The sequence below is a fragment of the Acomys minous genome (assembly GCF_964271855.1).
Source record: "Acomys minous genome assembly, chromosome: 7".
NCBI classification, from domain to species: Eukaryota; Metazoa; Chordata; class Mammalia; order Rodentia; family Muridae; genus Acomys; species Acomys minous.
This window is the reverse complement of record NC_140488.1, coordinates 20,970,911-20,991,074: the sequence shown is the minus strand read 5'-3', so window position 1 is coordinate 20,991,074 and position 20,164 is coordinate 20,970,911. Positions and strand designations below refer to the sequence as shown.

General features: G+C 43.2%; 1 pseudogene across 1 annotated transcript; it reads right to left on the bottom strand.

The window, feature by feature from the left end:
- Positions 1–2,261: 2,261 nt before the first annotated feature.
- On the bottom strand, positions 2,262–19,868 carry LOC311602093 (malignant T-cell-amplified sequence 1-like; annotated as a pseudogene). The gene is made up of 3 exons: positions 19,839–19,868; positions 2,774–2,875; positions 2,262–2,650 (listed from the first exon to the last, which is right to left on the bottom strand). The product of its transcript is annotated as a malignant T-cell-amplified sequence 1-like (transcript).
- Positions 19,869–20,164: the final 296 nt, after the last annotated feature.

Here is a 20,164-nt window from a genome sequence, read left to right as displayed (position 1 = left end):
AACAGTGGTTAAAGAGAAGATGGAGTGAATTTGGAAAGATATAGAGGCAGAGAGCAGAAATGGGAAGGGTAGGAGGGAGGAAGAGGATGTTGAAATGATGTAGTTATATTTTACTTAAAAACTTAAAAAGAAACAGCAGGTGCTTTCTCAGAGAGCCTGTTTGGTTCCCAGTACCCAGTTCAAGTGGATTACAACTTTCTGTAGCCTTAGACCCAGGAGATCTGAAACTTTCTTCTGGTCTCTGAACACACACACACACACACACACACACACACACACACACACACACACAGACATTTTCCATCTTCTCCTCCCTTCTACTCTTCCCATGTCTGTCCCCTGTCCCTATATCTTCCCAAATTCACTCTCCTCTTCTTTATCCATACATATGAATGAATAATCATTAATCATGTATTTGTATGTATATTAAAAAACAGAAAATGACATCAAGAAACAGAAAGCCAAGAAGTGGATTAAATGAGGATATAGGCAAGCCTAAGTGACGAGAAAGGTGAAAAATGAATTAAATTGAAAATTAAAATGAAAAGCAATTCCAGAATACATTCCAGGGTTTTGTTTGTTTTGTTTTTGTTTTTGTTTTTTTTTTGAGACAGGGTTTCTCGGGCTGGAGAGATGGCTCAGTGGTTAAGAGCACTGGCTGCTTTTCCAAAGGTCTTGAGTTCAATTCCCAGCAACCACATGTGGCTCAGAACCATTTATAATGAGATCTGGTGCCCTCTTCTGGCATACAGGAGTACATGCAGGGAGAACACTATATACATAATAAATAAAGAAATCATTAAAAGAGAGAGAGAGACAGATGGGGGGGAGGGAGGGAGGGAGGGAGAGGAAGAGGGAGAGGGAGAGGGAGAGAGAGAGACAGAGAGAGACAGGGTTTCTTTGTGTTATCTTGGCTGTCCTGGAATCGCTTTGTAGCCCAGGCTGGCCTCGAACTCAGTGATCCACCTGCCTCTGCCTCTGCCTCTGCCTCCTGAGTGCTAGGATTAAAGGCATGTGCCACCACACCCGGCCTCTCCAGTTTATTTAAAAATGACATTTAAAGGCTGAACATGTTGGTGTGGACCTTTTATCCTAGCATTTCAAAGGCTGAGTTAAGAGGATACTGTGTTTCTTGACAGCCTAGTCTGTATAATGAAAACTGGCCTCAAAAAAAAAAAAAAAACCCAACCCCAAAACAAACAAACACACAAGAGCCCCGGGAGTTTCCTGATTTTTTGAATCCTCTGCCCCTGTAGAGCAGTTCTGCACCTCTTGCTATCTCTTTCTCTGTGCCTGCAACCCAGTGACAGTTAGCCTTTAGCCTAGTCTCTTCTGGCTCCTTATCAGACATCACAACTTAGCCTCTCAGGGTCCTTTTCCATTCCTGTCTTCTATCTGCCTGTACTCCGATTGAATTTGTCTTAAAGGCACTTGTCCCACTGAGGAAAAGGTGGGTGGAACATGCCCGGATATTCCTATACCCATGGCCACTGGCTGGAAATGCTCAGTCAAAGGAGAACCAGCTTCTGTGGTTGTTTTTGTTGTTGTTTTGGGTTTTGTTTTTGTTTTTTTAGAAGCCCAATACATTCTTTCAAGTTATTATAGGAATATGGGTGAAGGGTTACTTACAGGGCAGAAATGACTCACATATAATTGCATCACCAAAACCCACCCCAGCAGTGGTGACGGCTCACAAAAGCTAGAAACTTGGAATACAAGGCTGAGCCTACAGGCAGCTCAACAGGTTTGAGAGTGCCCTTTCCAAGTGCCTCAGTGCGTCTGAAGCTCTTCCACACAGCTCGGCTGGTTTCTACCTCTACCAGGCAGCTGGTCAGGTCTCAGGGTCTTTTTGGTTGTTGTTGCAGCTCATCTTCTCTGAGTCTTCTTTGCAGCTTGGTTTGTCTGAGAGTAACTCTCAGACTTTATTGCTTACCCTTGGAAAGAAGGGGCCTAGTGGATATGGTCAGTTTTAGGGACTTCCTATTTTGGATTGTTTACCTTGCTATTTAAGGAGCTTCCCAAAGAAAGAGACAATTTCAATCTAAGTGCACCCATCTAAAATCCTTCAGCAAGTTCTGGATGTCAGTGCATAAGATATTTTTTTTTAACATCCAAAAAATGTATTCAGCACAGCCACAGAGGTATTGTCTTCATGCTGTCTCACACAGATACAAACACAAGTATAGCACAATATTCATATTTAGCCCAAGCACATTCCTTTTGAGGTTCACTTACATGCCTTCATATGCCGCAGCCTATCATTTAATCTATTTGTTGACTTTCTCAATATCTTCTGCAGACGCCTTTGTGACTCTGACATATAAAGTGCGTTGCTTTCCTTCGGCCGTGATTGCATCAACAGTATCTACAGCAGCTGAGTAAAGCCTAGATCCAGGAGAAGTTAAGACTGGACACATGATATTTACTTCACTGAGTAAAAATTTGATGGCTTCTTTATCAACCTGCTAATGTGGCAACATAAAAAGATATTTTTGAAGTAATCTGAGAGTTGAATAATAAGGCTCTTCTCTCCATCGAAACAAAGTAATTCTCCATTTACTGTAAGGATTTCTATGTGTTCATGGCACAGGACAATTTTCACTGTATCTTTATTAGGCATTATTTTATTAAACCATGGTTCTTTTTTGGGAGGGGATTTCTCTGTGTAGCCCTGACTGTCCTGGAGCTCAGTCTGTAGACCAGGCTGGCTTCAGACTCAAAGAAATCTGCCTGCCTCTGCCTCTCGGATGCTGGGATTAAAGCTGTGTGCCACCACATGCTGGCTCAGTTGATTTTTAATACTCTTAATAACTGAGGTTTTCAGGTGGATGTAGTTAGACTGATTTTATTTTTCATCACATTTCTTGAGTGTGATCTAAGGTCAAAGAATAAATGATAGGAAGAGCTCAGCATGACAAGGAAAGTGAGTTAGGAAGGGTCCAGCAGGTCCTCTTCTAGAGGGAAGGCTGGCACCGACAGCCAGAAACACACAGAATTACTGAAGTTGCATTCTCCTTGTAGTTCATGGTTGGATACACATGGAAGAGCTATGTCTCACTTGGTTATGATTTTATTCATTATCATTGATCTACTATATTGTAGTCAGCCATTTCTGCAAAATAAAAAAATCTTTTTTATTCTAAGAAGATGGTCATTTTTTCCCTTTCCATTCACTCCTGTATATCCCAACTATATACCAACTGTGGCCTCCCCTCCCTTCCTTCAAGTTCTTCCCCAACTCTGTCCTGCATCCAGTGCCCTCAACTTCCCCTAGATAAGAGCAGGCCCTCCAGGGATACCAACAAATACAGCACAACAAGCCACAATAAGACCAGGCACACATTCTCACATCAAGACTGGATGAGGTAACCCTATAGGTGGAAATGGATCCCAAAGGCAGGCAAAAGAGTCAGAGACAGCCCTCACTCTGACTTCTGGGATGTCCACAAGAACACCAAGCTACAATACCACAACATATATGCAGAGGACCTAGGCCAGACCCATATAGGCTCCCTAATCTCTGCTAGCCCACCTGAGTCTGAGTCCACCCAGTACCATAGGCTGTGTTCTTCTTGTGAAGGTATTTTTGTTGGTGGTGGGTTTTTTGGAGACAGAGTTTCTCTGGATAGCCTTGACTGTCCTGGACTCGCTTTGTAGACCAGGCTGGCCTCGAACTCACAGAGATCTTCCTGCCTCTGCCTCCTGAGTGCTGGGATTAAAGGCATGCACCACCATGCCTCGTGAAGATATTTTTTTTATTAAGTTTATTTACTCACTTTACATCCCAACCAAAGCCCCCTCCCTCCTCTCTTCCTGGTCCCACTTCTCCCACTTCTCCCTTCCCCTTCTCAGAAAAGGGGACAATCATTTTTACAAGACAACATGAACAAGCAAATGTCTTGGGCAGCTTGGTAGCTGTTTTGTTAAATATATTCAGTGCTAAAAACAGAATGATAATGAGATGTAGCAGGCCTTTGGTCTTGGCATTTATTTTCACAGACCAAAGGGAAGGATGAGGAGGGATGTGAATGGAAAGGTGCCTACAGAACATTCCAATTGTTTGGCATTGCTGTTTTTCAACCCAAGTATACAGACATAGCAATACATTGTTGAAAGAGCCTCATATGTGAAACCATAGAATTCTTCATGTAATTACAAATGCAGATTCTTCACATAAGAATATCAGTGTCCAGGCTAAAATCAGTCCCAAAGCTACAGCCCCAGATGATGAATCGGCTCATATAAATCAATAACTGAGAGTGAAATAGTTGTACGGAGTTCACAGCTTCTATAGGACTGCTTTGATTTTGAGATTCAGAAACTCAAAGGTTAAATTTAATTATTGTGAATACTCAACATTGCATACCAAAATAAATAAATAAACAAAAGAATTCCAGAAGCAATCCCTCCAGAAAATGCATTGTCAACATGCCTGAAAGAATAATTCTTCCCCTTAAGGTCCCAAGTCTTAAAGTACTGGACTGGAGGACATGCGTTCATTTGGATTCACAGGAGGATCATTCTCAAGATAAGGTGATCCTTGACTCCCACATAGGTCTCTCAGACCCTGGAGGAGAAGCACAAGTGCTGCGTCCATCAAATCACATGGCCTGGCCTGTGTGTCAGCACCCTGCCGGCACCACCTGACTCCAAGATGACAGCAGAGTACAGATTATGATAGGCCTGCCCAGGGTTCCGTGAGAGCAGCTGCACCTGCCTCATGGGGAAGCTGAGAAGCACGGCACACTACTGTTCTCTCAAGTGGATCTGAAACAGCACACCTGGCCAGTATATGGATAAGGAGACCTACAGGATGCACAGACGGCCAAAACGAATCCCAAATGGTTATGTGTTGAGGCCCACAGCAAGTAAGTAACTGTGCTGATTAATTTTATGTCAACTTGACACAGGCTAGAATCATCTGAGAGGAGGGAATCCCAAATGAGAAAATGCCTCCATAATGTTGGGCTGTAGGACATCTTCACAATCAATTATTTATGGAGGAGGGCCCAGCCATTGTGGGTGGTCCCAGGTCTGGGCTGGTGGGCCTGGGTTCTATAAGAAAGTAGGCTGAGCAAGTGTTAGGGAGCAAGCTAGTAAGCAGCATCTCTCCATAGCCTCTGCATCAGCTCCTGCCTCCAGGTTTCTGCCCTGTTTGAGTACCTATTCTGACTTCCTTCAGTGATGAACAATGGATATGGATATGGAAGTACTAGATGAGTAAACCCTATTCTCAAAGTTGCTTTTGTTATGGGGTTTCATCACAGCAGTAGTAATCAAAGTAAGACAGTAAAGCGCAGTTTGTGTCACTGGAGTCCGTGCATGGACAGAAGGCCAAATTTAAGTCCAAAGGGGTTAAGAGGTAATTCAATCGTTCAATAGGCACTATTGCGTATCTCCACCTTCTCTAAGAGAGATAGGCATGAATATTTTTGTATTTTTGATTTTTTTTTCTCTCTCATAGATTTCATCTAGATGGCAGTTTCCTCTCTTTCCACTCTTCCTGGTCCCTCCCCATTCACCTCGCCTCTCTCCCAGATCCACTACTCCTCCATTTCCCTTCCAAAAAGAGCAAATCTCACAGGGATTTCAACTAAGCATGGCATAACACGTTACAATAAGACTAAGCACAAACCCTCATATCAAGGCTGGATGAAGCAACCCAGTAGGAGGAAATGGTTCCAAGCACAGGCAAAAAGGTCTGAGTCACCCCTACTCCCACTCTTGGGAGTCCACAAGAACACTGATAAGATATATTTAGAGCTCCTAGCACAGACCCATACTGGGTCCATGTTTGTCACATCAGTTTCTGTGAGCCCCTATGAACCCTGCTTAGTTGATTCTGTAGCCTGTGTTTTTGTGGTGTCCTTGACCCCTCTGTCTCCTACAATCCTTCCTCCCCGTCTTCCATAGGATTCCCTGAGTTCTGCCTAGTGTTTGACTGTGCGTCTCTGCATCTCTGCCTGTCAGTTGCTGGATTGGGCTAGGCACCAAACTGTGAGTATAGCAAAATATCATTAGGAATCATTTTCTTCTTCTTCTTCTTCTTCTTCTTCTTCTTCTTCTTCTTCTTCTTCTTCTTCTTCTTCTTCTTCTTCTTCTTCTTCTTTTTTGCCATTCATGTTTGGTTCTGTCTTGGGTCTCTGGGCTGTCCGGCCTCTAGTTCCTGGTGATCCAGACAGTGTCAGGTGTGGCATCCTTCTCATGATGTGGGTCTCAGATTAGATCAGTCATTGTTTGGCTACTCCCACAAGTTCTGCCACACCATTACTCCAGGACATCTTTTAGGCAGAACAGATTGTTGGTTGAAGGTTGTGGCTGGGTTGATATCCCATCCCCACTGCTGGAAGCCTTGCTTGATTATAAAAGATGGCCAGTTTGGGCTCCGTATCCCCTATTACTGGGAAACCTCACTAGGATCACTCTCATAGATTCAAGGGAGTTTCTATAGTACTAGGTTTCTATGTCACCCCCCAAGTGCCCTCCAACTCCACCCATCTCTCCCACACACTTCATGGTCCCTCCTGTTCCCATTCCCACCGGCCCCCAGTCCACAAGCAAAACCTATTCTATTTCGCTTCCAAGGGAGATCCATGCATCCCCTTACCTTGGTCTCTCCTTGTTACTTAGCCTCTCTGGGTCTGTGGATTGTAGCATGATTATCCTTTACTTAACAGCTAATGTCCTCTTACAAGTAAGTACATACCATGTTTGTCTTTCTGTGTCTGGGTTACCACCCAGGAGTGGTATAGCTGGGTCTTGAAGTAAAGCTATTTCCAATTTTCTGAGAAAGTGCCAGATTGATTTCCACAGTGGTTGCACAAATTTGCACTCCCATCAAGAAAGGATGAGTGTTCCCCTTGATCTACATCCTTGCCAGCATGAGCTGTTTTGTTTGTTTAGTTTTAATTTTTTGTTTTGTTTTTTTGAGATAGGTTTTCTCTGTGTAGCCTTGACTGTCCTGGACTTGCTTTGTAGACTCATAGAGATCTGTCTGCCTCTGTCTCCCAAGTTGCTGGAATTAGAGGCATGCACCACCATGCCCAGCTGTCTTGTGTGTGTGTGTGTGTGTGTGTGTGTGTGTGTGTGTGTGTGTGTGTGTGTGTGTTTTATCTTTGGCATTCTGACAGGTGTAAGATAGAATCTCAAAGTTGTTTTGATTTGCATTTCCTTGATGGCTAAGGATGTTGAACATTTCCCTTTTTTGAGATTATAATTTTTATTTATTATTTTATTCTCTCATATATTACATCCTGATCTTAGCTTTCCCTCCCTCTGCCCCCACTGCCTCCATCTCCCTCTACCTCCTCCATTTCCATCCACTCCTCCTTATTTTCCCTCAGAAAAGGGAAGGCCTCCCAGGGATGTCAACCCAATTTATCATATCAAGTTGCAATAAGACTAGGCACCTCCCCTCATATTAAGGTCAGACAAGGATCCTAAAAGCAGGCAAAAAGATCAGAAGTAGCCCCTGCTCCCTCTGTAAGGAGTCACTCAAAACCACCAAGCTAACAACTATAACATATACACATAGGACCTAGGTTTTTTAAAATTTATTTTTTAATTAATTTATTCAGATTACAACTCGATTGTTATCCCATCACTTGTATCCTCCCATTCTTCCCTCCCTCCCACTTTCACCCTATTCCCCTTCCCTAGGTCTAAGACTGAGAGGGATCTCTTCCCCCACTTTATGGTCATAGGCTATCAAGTCTCATCTTGATAGCCTGCTTATTCTTTCTTTGAGTGCCACCAGGCCTCCCCACCAAGAGGAGGTCGTCAAATATGGAGCACCAGAGTTCATGTCAGAGTTAGTCCCTGCTCTCCACCCAACTGTGGAGACTGTCCTGTCCATTGGCTAGATCCAAGTAGGGGGTCGATGTTTACTACTTGTAATGTCCTTGGTTAGTGGAATTGTTTGAGCAGATGCCCCTGGGACCTGATCCACCTGTTATGAGGTTTTTCTTGTAGGTTTCTAAGATCCTCTGGATCCTTCTATTTCCCCATCTCTTATATTTCTCTTACCAAGAGTCCCAGTGTGATGTCCTCACATCTATCCCAATCTCCTGGTAAGTGAAGACTTTCATGGGACATGCCTTTTGGGCTAGTGCTCAATTATAAGTGAGTATATACCATGTGATTCTTTCTGCTTCTGGGTTAACTCAGTCAGTATGATCATTTCTAGTCCCATCCATTTGTCCTCAAAATTTGGAATTTCCTTGTTTTTTATAGCTGAGTAGTATTCCATAGTTTAAATGTACCACAGTTTCTTTATCCACTCTTCTACTGAGGGACACTTAGGCTGTTTCCATGATCTGGCTATTATGAATACGGCTGCTATGAACATGATTGAACAAATGTCCCTGTTGTGAGGTGGAGCATTTTCTGGGTATATTCCAAGGAGTGGTATAGGTGGGTCTTGAGGAAACCCTATTCCCAGTTTTTGGAGAAAGTGCTAGATAGATTTCCAAAGTAATTGTACAAGTTTGCATTCTCACCAGCAATGAAGGAGTGTTCAGGGGGCCTAGGTTAAGCCCATGCAGGCTCCCTGATTGTCAGTTCAGTCTCAGCGAGCCCCTTTGAGTTCAGGTTTGTTGATTCTGTGGGTTTTCTTGTGATGTCCTTGACTCCTCTGGCTCCTACAATCATTCCTTCCCCTCTTCAGCAGGATTTCCAAAACTACAACTAATTTTTGGCTGTGGGTCTCTGCATCTGTTTTATCAGTTGCTGGATGAAGTCACTCTGGTGACAATTGGGTTAGGTACCAATCTATGAGCATAGCAGGATATCATTAGGCATCATTTCATTGACAGTCTTTTTTGCTAATCATATTTGGTTCTACCGTAGGTCTCTGGGCCACCCAACCTATGGTTTCTGGTCTTCCAAGAAGTGTCAGGGTAGGCTTCTTCTTGTGACATAGGTCTCAAGCTGGACTAGTCATTCATTGGCCACTCCCACAATTTCTATACCATCTTTTTTTCTTTTTTTTTTTCCTTTTTTTTCTTCTGTACCATCTTAACTCCAGCATATCATGCTGGCAGGACAAACTGTAGGTTGAAGTTTTTGTGGTAGGGTTGGTGTTCCTAACCCTGTACTGGAAGTCTTGCCTGGTTATAGGAGATGGCTTTTTCAGGCTCTGTATCTTCCACTACTAAAAGTCTTAATTCGAGTCACCCTAATAGATTCCTGGGAGTTTCTGTTGCTCTAGACTTCTACCTTGCCCTTAGTTTACCTAGCCCAATACCAATTGTCTCTCTGGTCCTTTAAGTGTTTCTCAGCCATTTTGGATTCATGTGTTGAGAATTCTCTGTTTAGACATCTAGCTCATTTTTAATAGGATTACTTGGTTTGCTGGTGTTTAATTTCTTGAATTCTTTATATATTTTGGATATTAGCCCTCTGGTCAGGTGTAGAGTCTGAAAAAATATTTTCCCATTTTGTAGGTTGTTGTTTTACTCTGTTGACAGTGTCCTTTGCCTTACAGAAGCTTTTCAGTTTCATAAAATCCCATTGAATAATTGTTGATCTTATAGCCTGAGCTGTTGGTGTTCTGTTCAGAAAGTTGTCTCCTGTGCCAATGAGTTCGAGGCTCTTCCCCAATTTCTCTTCTATTAGATTTAGTTTATCTGGTTTTATGTTTAGATTTTTAATCCACTTGGACTTGAGTTTTGTGCAGGGTGATATAATATGGGTCTATTTGCATTCTTCTACATGCAGATATCCAGTTAGACCAGCACCATTTGTTGAAGATGCTTTCCCCTCCATTGTGTATTTCTGGTTTCTTTATAAAAAAAAATCAAGCATCTTTATAAAAAATCAAGTATGTCTGGGTCTTCAACTTGATTCCTTTGAGCATCCTTTCTGTTTTTATGCCAATTCCATGCAGTTTTTATTACTACAATTCTGTAATACAGCTTAAAATCAGGGATGGTGATACTTCCAGATCTTGTTTTATGGTATGGAATAGTTTTAGCTATATTGGATTTAAATTTTTTCCATATTAATTATTGTTCTTTCATACTCTTTAGAGAACTGTGTTGGAATTTTGATGGAGACCGCACTGAATCTTGGGACTGCTTTTGGTAGGATGGCTATTTTGACTATGGTAAATCCTACCACTCTATGAGCGTGGGAGATCTTCCTACCTGCTGATATCGTCTATAATTTCTTTCCTCAAAGACTTGAAGTTTTTATCACAATAATCTTTAACTTGCTTGAGTAGACCTTATCACAGAGTATTTTCTATTATTTGTGCCTATTGTAAAAAGTGTTGTTTCCCAGATTTCTTTCTCAGTCCATTTGTCATTTGTATATAGGGGGTTACTAATTTTTTTTTTTTTGGTTTATCTTGCATCTAGACACTTCACTAAAGTTGTCTATCTGCTGTAGGAATATAGTTCTAGTGGCCTTGAGTGTCCTCTGGTCCATCAGGGTACTTTGTGGAGTTGAAGTCCAAGATGTGATGATGATGAGGGGAGGGCTAGTTGGGGCTGGGTGGGGAAAGTACTGAGAAAGTGAGTGTGGTCTATGGGTGGCCAACCTACCTGGGATTCTGGCAGCTGGCACGGCCCCTGATGGAACAGGGGGCTTCCACCAAAGTTGTAGGCCAGGATATGGTGACAAAAAAAAGAAGAGGTGGTTGAGTATAGACTGACCCAGCTAGGAAGAGGTATTGGTGGTCTGCATGTAGAAGGGACTTACCTGCACTTCTGGGTGCCAGCTTAGCCTCTGGTGGCTTCTTCCAGAGTTGTGGGCCAAGATTTAGTGATCAGGACAGTGACGATTATATGTAGTTGAGAATAGGATGGATAGGCACTGAGGGAGTGTTGGCAGTCTGCAGGTGGTGTGTGTGTGTGTGTGTGTGTGTGTGTGTGTGTGTGTGTGTGTGTGTGTGTGTGTGTGTGTGTAGTGCTTACTTGAGCTTCTGGGTGCCAGTTGGCATAGCCTCTGGTAAAGCAGAAGGTTTTTGCTGGAGTTTTGGGCCAGGATATATGATGAGAACAGCAAAGATTAATATATATTTTTTTTTCTTGAATAAAACTCAATAAACAAAGTTAGTTTGACTTTCAGTCAAGATATTTCTGTCTTTTTAAAAAAAGATTTATTTATTTATGTTTACAGTGTTTTGTCTGCATGTAACACCTGCCTGCCAGAAAAGGGAACCAGATATCAATATAGATGGTTGTGAGCTACCATGTGGTTGCTGGGAATTGAACTCAGGACCTTTGGAAGGGTAGCCAGTGCTCTTAACCTCTGAGCTATCTCTCCAGCCCCCAGGCTAGCTTTGATGTTACTATGTAGCTGCATAATGAACTTTTTATTCTCCTGCCTCTACCTCCTGAGTACTGCCAGAGACCATGAGCTCAGTCGGGGATAGGTCCTTGGGATCGGGAGTTCTTGGAGCATTGGTGAACAGAAATAAGGCATTGACAAATAGAGGCAACTCAAGTTGGAGTTACCATCTGAGTGCATTTTGCAGCCAAGTAGTCTAACATTATATGCATTTCTTCTTCTGAAACAGGGAGGTTTGTGGAGGTTACAGTTTCCCCAGAGCAGTCTCACGGAAGTCAGTGAGCAATCAACCATACACAGTACAGATACAGAATGCGAAGTTACTGTGTTGCCATTTTTTGAATTACAGCTTTGAATGAAATAATACAAAGTACATAGCAGAAAGACCTCTTGACGTCTTCTCTCCTAAGTTACTGGCTTGATATCAATACGTATGTGCTTTCTTCGCCTAGGGCCAACGTCCTCTCCCTAACAAAACTTGTGCCCAGCACCTGTGTGCCAGGATGTTTCTCTACTCTTCTCGTTCCTTCTACCTGGAGTCTTTTGAAATACTCCATTTCTTTGTAGGCCATAGTATAACTTAGTAACTAATGATTATTTCTAGTCATGTTTCTTTTAATAAGTGGAAGTGAAGCAGAACTCCTTCGGCCATGGACTGTCCCTGGCTGCAGTCCCGGGCCAGGGTCTCATAGCAACCACTGCTACACTTGAGGAGTCCCCACCTTGGGAGTGAAATGCAGTTAGAATTTAGAGAGAATTAGAAAATAGCTCCCAGCAAAGAGAGTTTTGAAACTGCAGTTTCTCTGCTGGCCGGAACATCGACCCCTGTCCAGGAGGTCTTAGCCTCTTCGGGGGTCTTAGCCTAAAAATGAGGGTCTTAGTCTCAGGCCTGTGGAGCACTTGTCACACAGACTCCACTAGATGGGTGTGTGTGTGTGTGTGACAGAGTACCACCATATTTGTTTGTGTCCTGTTAGAGATAAAAGCCAATTTTTGAAGCATGCAAGTCAGGTACTCTCCTAGCGCCATCATTAGTCCCTGCATGAGGGTCCTTTAACATACCATGTAGATACTGTCATTCTGTCAAACGCACCATCAGGTGATGCTAATCAAGTCACAGCAAATCTCTGCTACATGATGAGAACAAATGATTGGTCATCCAGAGCATTAAAGCTGTGGGCCAGCCAGGGTGGAGGAGTGCTTGCTATGAGTGCATAAGTCCCTGGCTTCAATTCCAAAGGGGGAAAAGATCAGAGATAAACAGTATAATGCATGTGCTGAGAAAGCCTTGGCATGCTGTGCTGATTTAAAGTAGTGTGTCTAATGGTGTGTGTAAGTGCATATAAAAATCTTACTGTGTTTGTTCTTTGAAAATTGCATGTGTATAAAGCACATTATAATTACTCTAATCTCTTACATCTCTCCTCTCTATGAGTTTATTTTTATTTTTATTAATTTATTTATTCACTTTCCATGCTGCTATAGCCTCATCACTCCTCACCTCCCAGTCCCACCCTCCTTCCCTCTTCCCCTCCTTCTTCCCTATTCCTCAGAAGAGGGGAACCCCATTTCCATCTCATCAAATTGCATCAGGACTAAGCATGTCCTCTTCCCCTGTGGCCTGGCAAGGCAGTCCTGCTGTGAGATTCTAGATGGCCTGAGTTGAGCAGGGACATTATTAGCTAGATGGCCTGGGCTCAGCAGTGATATTGTTAGCTAAAGAAACAGAAGATTCCAGGAGGCTCGGACCTAGCGTTGGCCAGCTGAGCAAACAGGTTGAATTGCAGGCTGATAACAAGGACAAACTGAGGGGAATGGGTTAAAGATTCTCCACTAAGCCTCCACTTCCATGTACCTGAAAGCTATCTCCCCCACTTAGGATTTGCTACCTCAGGCCCCCATTTACCTAAAAGGTCACCTATTGTTAGCCTATCACTTGATAACTAAACACTGTGTCCTGGGTTCTGCTTCTGTGAAAAGTATTTAAAGCCTCATCTTTGGCAGGACGAGGTCTCCCATCTCTATGGTACTGTGGACCCCGACAGGTCAGCTAATAAACTCCTTTGCTTTTGCATCGACTTTGGACTCTGTCTCTCAAATGGGCTTTCAGGGATAAACTTAGATGACTTAAGTTTAACACTGCCAGGGGGAAGTGATTAAAAAAAAGCTGGCAAAAGAGTTCATGCTAGAGAAAACCCCCACTCCCCTTACTAAAGACCTAAATGAAGCCTGAACTGCCCATAGATTACATCTTTGTACGGGGCCTAGGTCCAGTCCATGCATGGTCCTTGGTTGGTGCTTCAGACTCAGCAAGCCCCTCTGGGCCCTGGTTACTTGGCTCTATTGGTCTTCTTATGGAGCTCCTGTCACCTCTAGGTCCTTTTTTCATTCCCCCACTTTTTTTTTTTTACAAGACTCCTTACACATAGCATCTCCCAATGTTTGGCCACGTGTCTTCTCAGCATTTGTTTCTAAGTGTTGCTAGGTGGAGCTCCCCAGAGAACAATTCTGCTAAGTTCCTGTCTGCAAGCATAGCAGAGTATTATTAATAGTGTCAGAGATTGGCTCTCTTCCATGGGGTGGGTCTTGGGTTGGTCCAGGTACTGGTTCGACATTCCCTCAATCTCTGCTCTATCTGTTCTATCTTTATCCATGCAAATGTTGCAGGCAGGGTAAATTTTGAGTTAAAGTTTTCGTGAGTGGCTTGGTGTTCATCTTCCTCAACTAGGAGAATTGTGTAGTCAGAGGGTATCCTCTTCAGTCTCTATAACCCCTGATACTATGAATTTCTGCTAAAGTACCCTCATATCCTCCCAGGAGCCTACCATGATTTTGGTCTCCAGCTTCTCACAGAAACGCCTCCACACACAGTTTCTTTCTTTTTCTACAGGTCTTCTGTACTCCCACATCCACTTTCCCCAGGTCTGATCTCCACTCTCAGATCTCTCTGTGATCCCTCTCCTACCTTTTTCCTTCTATTCAACCACTACTCCTGTCTATTCTGTTTTCACTTCTTAGTGAGATTTAAGCATCCTCCACTGGATCCTCCTTATTACTTAGCTTCTTTGGGTCTGTGCATTATAGTATGTTTACCCTGTACTATATGGCTAAAATCCACTTATGAGCACATACCATGTGTGTCTTTCTGGCTCTGGGTTACCTCATTCAGGATGATCTTTTCTAGTTCCATCCATTTGCCTGCAAATTCCCTTATTTCCTTGTTTTTAATAGCTGAGTAGTATTCCATTGTGTAAATGTACCACAATTTCTTTATCCATTCTTCAACTGAGGGACATCGATGTTGTTTCCAGATTCTGGTTATTATGAATAAAGCTATGAACATAGTTGAGCAAGTGTCTTTGTTGTATGGTGGGGCATCTTTTGGATATATACTCAGGAATGGTATTGCTGGGCTTTGAGGTAGAGCAGTTCCCAATTCATGAATCCAGCCACCCTGTGGGTTGCTGGCCAAGCACATGCTGAACTCCCAGGGGCACTCAGATTCTGCTGGGTTCTGCCATCTTGGGACCAGGCTCTTATAAGATCCTATTTTCCAGCCTGTCTCTGCTGGGGAACCAGTAGAGTTCTGATTTGGAGGTTGGGATGCTGTTTCCCAGATCCAGATGCTGCCCTTGGGGAAGCAGTAGGAACCCGAAGTCTGGCTGCTGGAGTGGAATGTCCCTGGAACCGGGGATCCACATCTGAGTAGGCTTAATTTGGAATGTATATGTATATACTATACACATATGGAGTTGTGCCATATGAGGTGATGATGTCTCTTCCCAACCCCAGATCCATAGAGCAGTGTTTCTCACCTTGTGGGTCACAACCCCTTTGGGGGTTGCATATCAAATATCCTGCATATCTGATATCTACAATTCAATTCACAACAGTAGCAACAGTACACTTATAATGTAGCAATGAAATAATTTTATGGTTGGGGGTCCCTACAACATGAAGTACTATATTAAAGAGTCATAGCATTAGGAAGGTTGAGAACCATTGACACAGGGCAACAAAAATTCCAGTGCCAGACACAGGAAACATTCCATTGAGTATCTGCCGACTGGTTGAAGAGACTTCTAAAATAATATATGGGCTACTGCCTTTGACCTTGGTTAGTTCCCAGAACTTAAAGATTAAGACCCTATTGTTAAAGCACCACACAGCTAAGACACAGTACTTAGAAGAATCAAGCTGGTACTGGTGTATAAGTGAACTCCCAGATCTTCTAGTATACCTCTTATAGTATAGCAAGGTGCTATGTAAGCTGCTAAGGAAGAAGAGTAATGTTTTTATCCTATGAACCATAGCAGTGACTAGTCCAGCAAGATTGCCTAATGGTGAAATAGTGGCACTTAGATCCTAGTGGTAACCAACAGCCATCTAATTGGACTAAGACCCACCCACTCAATAGGAAGGAATCCTAGCTAACTACCCACTGTTGGAGAGATCTTAGGCACTAGAAGATAACTTACTATTGCCTTTTTTCTAACTCAACACAGCTTACAACTGTATTGTAAATGCTTCTCCATATACCCATAGATTAAGTGTAGTTTACAGTCTTCATCAAAGAAGCATCCTTTTGCAGCAGAGAGAAGCTACGACAGAAATCTATAACTGGCCAAAATGCACTGAGTAAGTGACCAAGAACAGAGCGTCAACAAAGCATATAGAAGGACCTGGTCTTAAATTTGCAGCATACAAAGAAAAGGTAAAATAAGTAAAACTGCAAATGTGAGCAGGTGTCACTCACTTCCAGAGAACACAAAGAACTCAAGCTAAATGTGTGTTTCCTTCTTTTAGTTTTTAGCTCACAATCTGTGATTAGCTTTAGCTTTTTAAAACTTATTTTTCTTTTTTTACATATACATTTATATTATTACACATATATACAATAAACTACATACAGCCATAAGAACCATAAAACAATTAGGAATTACATGAATGTTACATTCATAGTGTTTTGGCTAGTTGCATTTGGCAACCTTGAAGAAAATATCTTTCCTATCTTGGTGAGTCTAAAATTCTGAGTGTAAATCAATATTTATCATATCTAATCTCTATCAATTTAAGACATGTTTCCTTTGTTTTAAATGGAAAAATCTGAATGATTTTTCAAGGCAATATGGCTTTAAAGTGGAACAGAAGTGGATTAGATAATATGAATTTCAGCATGCAATTCACTTGGGAAATGAAATTTTAAGCAATGTTCAGCAGTGATCATTGACCAGCACTTTTGTGAATTTGTGAACATAAAAAAACATTCAATGGAGCAGTAGAGGTGGTGCACACCTGTAATCTCAGCACACCAAGAGGCAGAGGCAGGCAGATCTCTCTGAGTTCGAGGCCAGCCTGGTCTACAAAGTGAGTCCAGGACAGACAGGGCTACACAGAGAAATTCTGTCATGAAAAACAAAAAACTGAACCAAACAAATGAAAAACCCCAAAACAAAACAAAACAAAATTCGATGGGACAATGTGACCAGTTTTAGGTGGATTATATTACAGAACTTGCGTCAGTATTTGGTAAAGTTATACAATCATTTGTATAAGAAGTCAAAGTTCAATGAAGACCATAGTATGAAAATAATTTAATGGAAGCTGGGTGTGGTGACTCAGGCCTTTAATCCCAGCAGTGGAGAGTCAGATGCAGGTGGATTCCCGTGAGTTTGAGGCCAGCCTGGTCTACAAAATGAGTCCAGGACAGCCAGGGCTATTACACAGAGAAACCCTGTCTCAAAAAAACCAATAAACAAACAAACAAATAAATAATTTAATAGAAAAATAAAATCAGACTTTAAAGTAGATGACAATTTGAACCCCATAACTCTCATAAAGCAATAAGCACAAAGCCTATTAAGATTAATTTTTTTTCTTTAGTTGGGCAGTGAAGATAAGAACTCCTTTCTTAACTCACAAACTCCTGAAAGCTCCAGGACCACATTTAATTGAATAACAGTGTTGTAAACATACAGCTCTTTCATAAAATAAAAGCCCATGGTTTAAAACCCCACTGTTGGCAGATGGGTAAGGGCGCTCACTATTGTGAGGCCTCAACTAAGTAAGTTCTGCATTTTGAGATCAAAAGAAGCTTCAAACATTTGTTTCCAATGGCATCTGGGGGAGCAGAAACAACACAAGTCAGCAAAAAAAAATTGTTCAAATGAAAAACTTTAATGTTAAAGTAGTGTAACTACTTATAGAGTAAACTCACATAAATACTAAGTTCCTTTTTTCATCTTGAACTTTGCATAAAGACCTTTCAAAAGCACTTCAAGAAGGTGCAGATCCAACAAAACTGAATATGCTGATGATGAGCAGGTACAATTAGAAGCCACACTGGCTTCAGTCCTGCCTGGAGAAAGCAGCTAGAGGACCTGGATGGTGACTATCAAATGTCAAATGGCCAGCCAAGTGACTCATTTGAGATTACACACACAGCACTTGAAAAGATACTGATAAAACAATCCCAAATATAAATTAAACACATTCAAATAACTGTGGTGTCACACACACACACACACACACACACACACACACACACTGTCATTTTATTATAAAATAACACAAGAAACTGGCCCTCAGCATACTTCCTTCCTTTCAGAGTATTATAGCTGCCAGCTTTTGCCATATTTGTAAAGTATACATCACACCAAACTTGCAAAGGAGCACTCTTGCCAGAAGACACAGACATTAAGTATACAAGAACATTAAAAGTAAAGTGCAGGGCTGGAGAGATGGCTTGGTGGTTAATAGTACTGGCCACTCTTCCAGAGGACCTGGGTTTGATTTATATTGAAATTATAAGGAAACTTTCGTCTTAGAGAAAGACCCTCATCCTGTAGCCTAGACTGTAAGAGTATGTAAGAGTTAACTTTGCAGGGAGAATAAGAACTCAGCTGACCTTAACAGAGAGGTGGCATCTCATGTCCTGGCCACACCATAATCAGGGCACAGGATCCAGTCATTCAACGACCAGAGTTCAGAAGAATGCAGATTACATGCTTCAGGCTAGAGGTTTTGTAGCCAAGGACATTGAAGGACAAAGCGAATTTCATTAGGGCAGAATGGGGGAAATAGACTGTTTCCTTTATACAAGCTGTTTCTTCTTCTTCTTCTTCTTCTTCTTCTTCTTCTTCTTCTTCTTCTTCTTCTTCTTCTTCTTCCTCTTCTCCTCCTCCTCCTCTTCCTCCTCCTCCTCCTCCTTCTTCTTTTTAACTGTGAAGTCTGTTGTCTTTTTGTTTTTCAGCCACTGGGTGTTTGGAGTAGGGGGTAGCCGCTTTTCTTCTACAATTGCCAAATAGCTGTCTTTCTGGAACTTTGAGCTCTGGTTATGACATTGGCTTTTGTGGGGAGAGGGTTCCTTTACAGGCCGTTGTCAAACAAGCATTCCACTTGCCTTTGTTCAGAAACTGTGATGTTACAAGCCACGGGAGGTAGGCTGGAGATTCAGAGGCTCTTGGGATACCACAAGAGGACGTAAACCTAGAGACAAGGCAGGAATTTGGAAAGGAAAGGTTGAAGGTCAGGAAATGGTGAGAGGCTCAAGGGAAACACAGAAGTCAGGGGACAATAAGTGAGGGTAGTTGGCTCCAGGAAGACCTGGGGTGCATAGGGAGGGTAGGAGACATCAGGAGGTTTCAAGAAGACAAGAGGTTAGGATTGAGGACAATAGGCTTGGGGTGGGGTTGGTGGGGGGTGCTTGGAAGCTGGGAAGGAAGGGAGGATGCCACAGAAGAGGACAGGAGGCCCAGAGAGGGCTGAAGGCTGATAAGATCACTTGGCTAAAGACAGGGTTAGACATTAGAGAAAGAAGTCTTGGGAGCAGGGAGATAAGGCGGGGAGGGCAGGAGACAGCTAGGATTAGAAACTAGGGAGGAATGTGGGAGTCTAGGGGAGAACAGGAGACTCAGGGAGTGGGGTAGGAAAAGATAAGCTGAGTAAGTGATGGGTAAGAGGGGACAGGGCTGGGACAAGGCAGCTGATAGTGAAAAGAAAAGGTGGCTTCTGCAGCTTGAGGAGGCTGAAAAAAGACACACACACACACACAAAACAAAACAAACAAACAAACAAAAAAACTGGGGATGAAGGCCAGAAACCAGGGGACACTTGGAGGATGGGTGACAGCAGGAGGGTCAGGTGTGTGTGTGTGTGTGTGTATGTGTGTGTGTGTGTGTGTGTGTGTGTGTGTGTGTGTGTGTGTGTGTGTGTGTTTTATGGATGCAGGTCCTTGGGCCCTTCCCAGAGACCTAAAACAGATGGGCCTGGGCCCTTCGCGGAGACCTAAAATGGTTGGGCCTGGGCAGTGCGCCTCCCCCACCCCCACCCCCACCCCCCAGCAGCAGTCTCTGTGTACTGTGCAGCCCAGCTGTCTTTCATGGGGCCTGCCTGGCTTGGAGGGCAAGGGTGGCCCTGTTTGCCTGAGGGGCTGCCACGTGAAGGGTGGCTGCTCATTTGGCCCACACCTACAGGCAGATGTTCAGCATCACAGAGGCCCCCAGGAAGGCCACAGTCACCTCCATAGGTCTGGCTGGCCAGCTCACCTGCCGTAGAGCCAGGCGGCGCCACGCCATGGTGCGTGCAGCTCTGCCCTTGGGCTCCCGCTTTTCTGCAACCTTCAGTGCTCCACCCCCAGCCCGGCCGCCACACACTTGAACATCCCCCAGCCTCTCCACCTCCTCCCTGAGCAGCTTGTACCTTGGCGCCAGACCTGCTGCTACTCAACTCCGCCCCTTGCCTCAGGCTTTGGGAGGAGTGAGACAGAGACCCCAGCTGCTAGAACTAAAAAGGTAGGCAAGGCTCTCCCACGTAGGCAAGGCATCTTGGAGGGTCAGCTCATCACAACACATTGACAGGGAGCCCCCTCCGC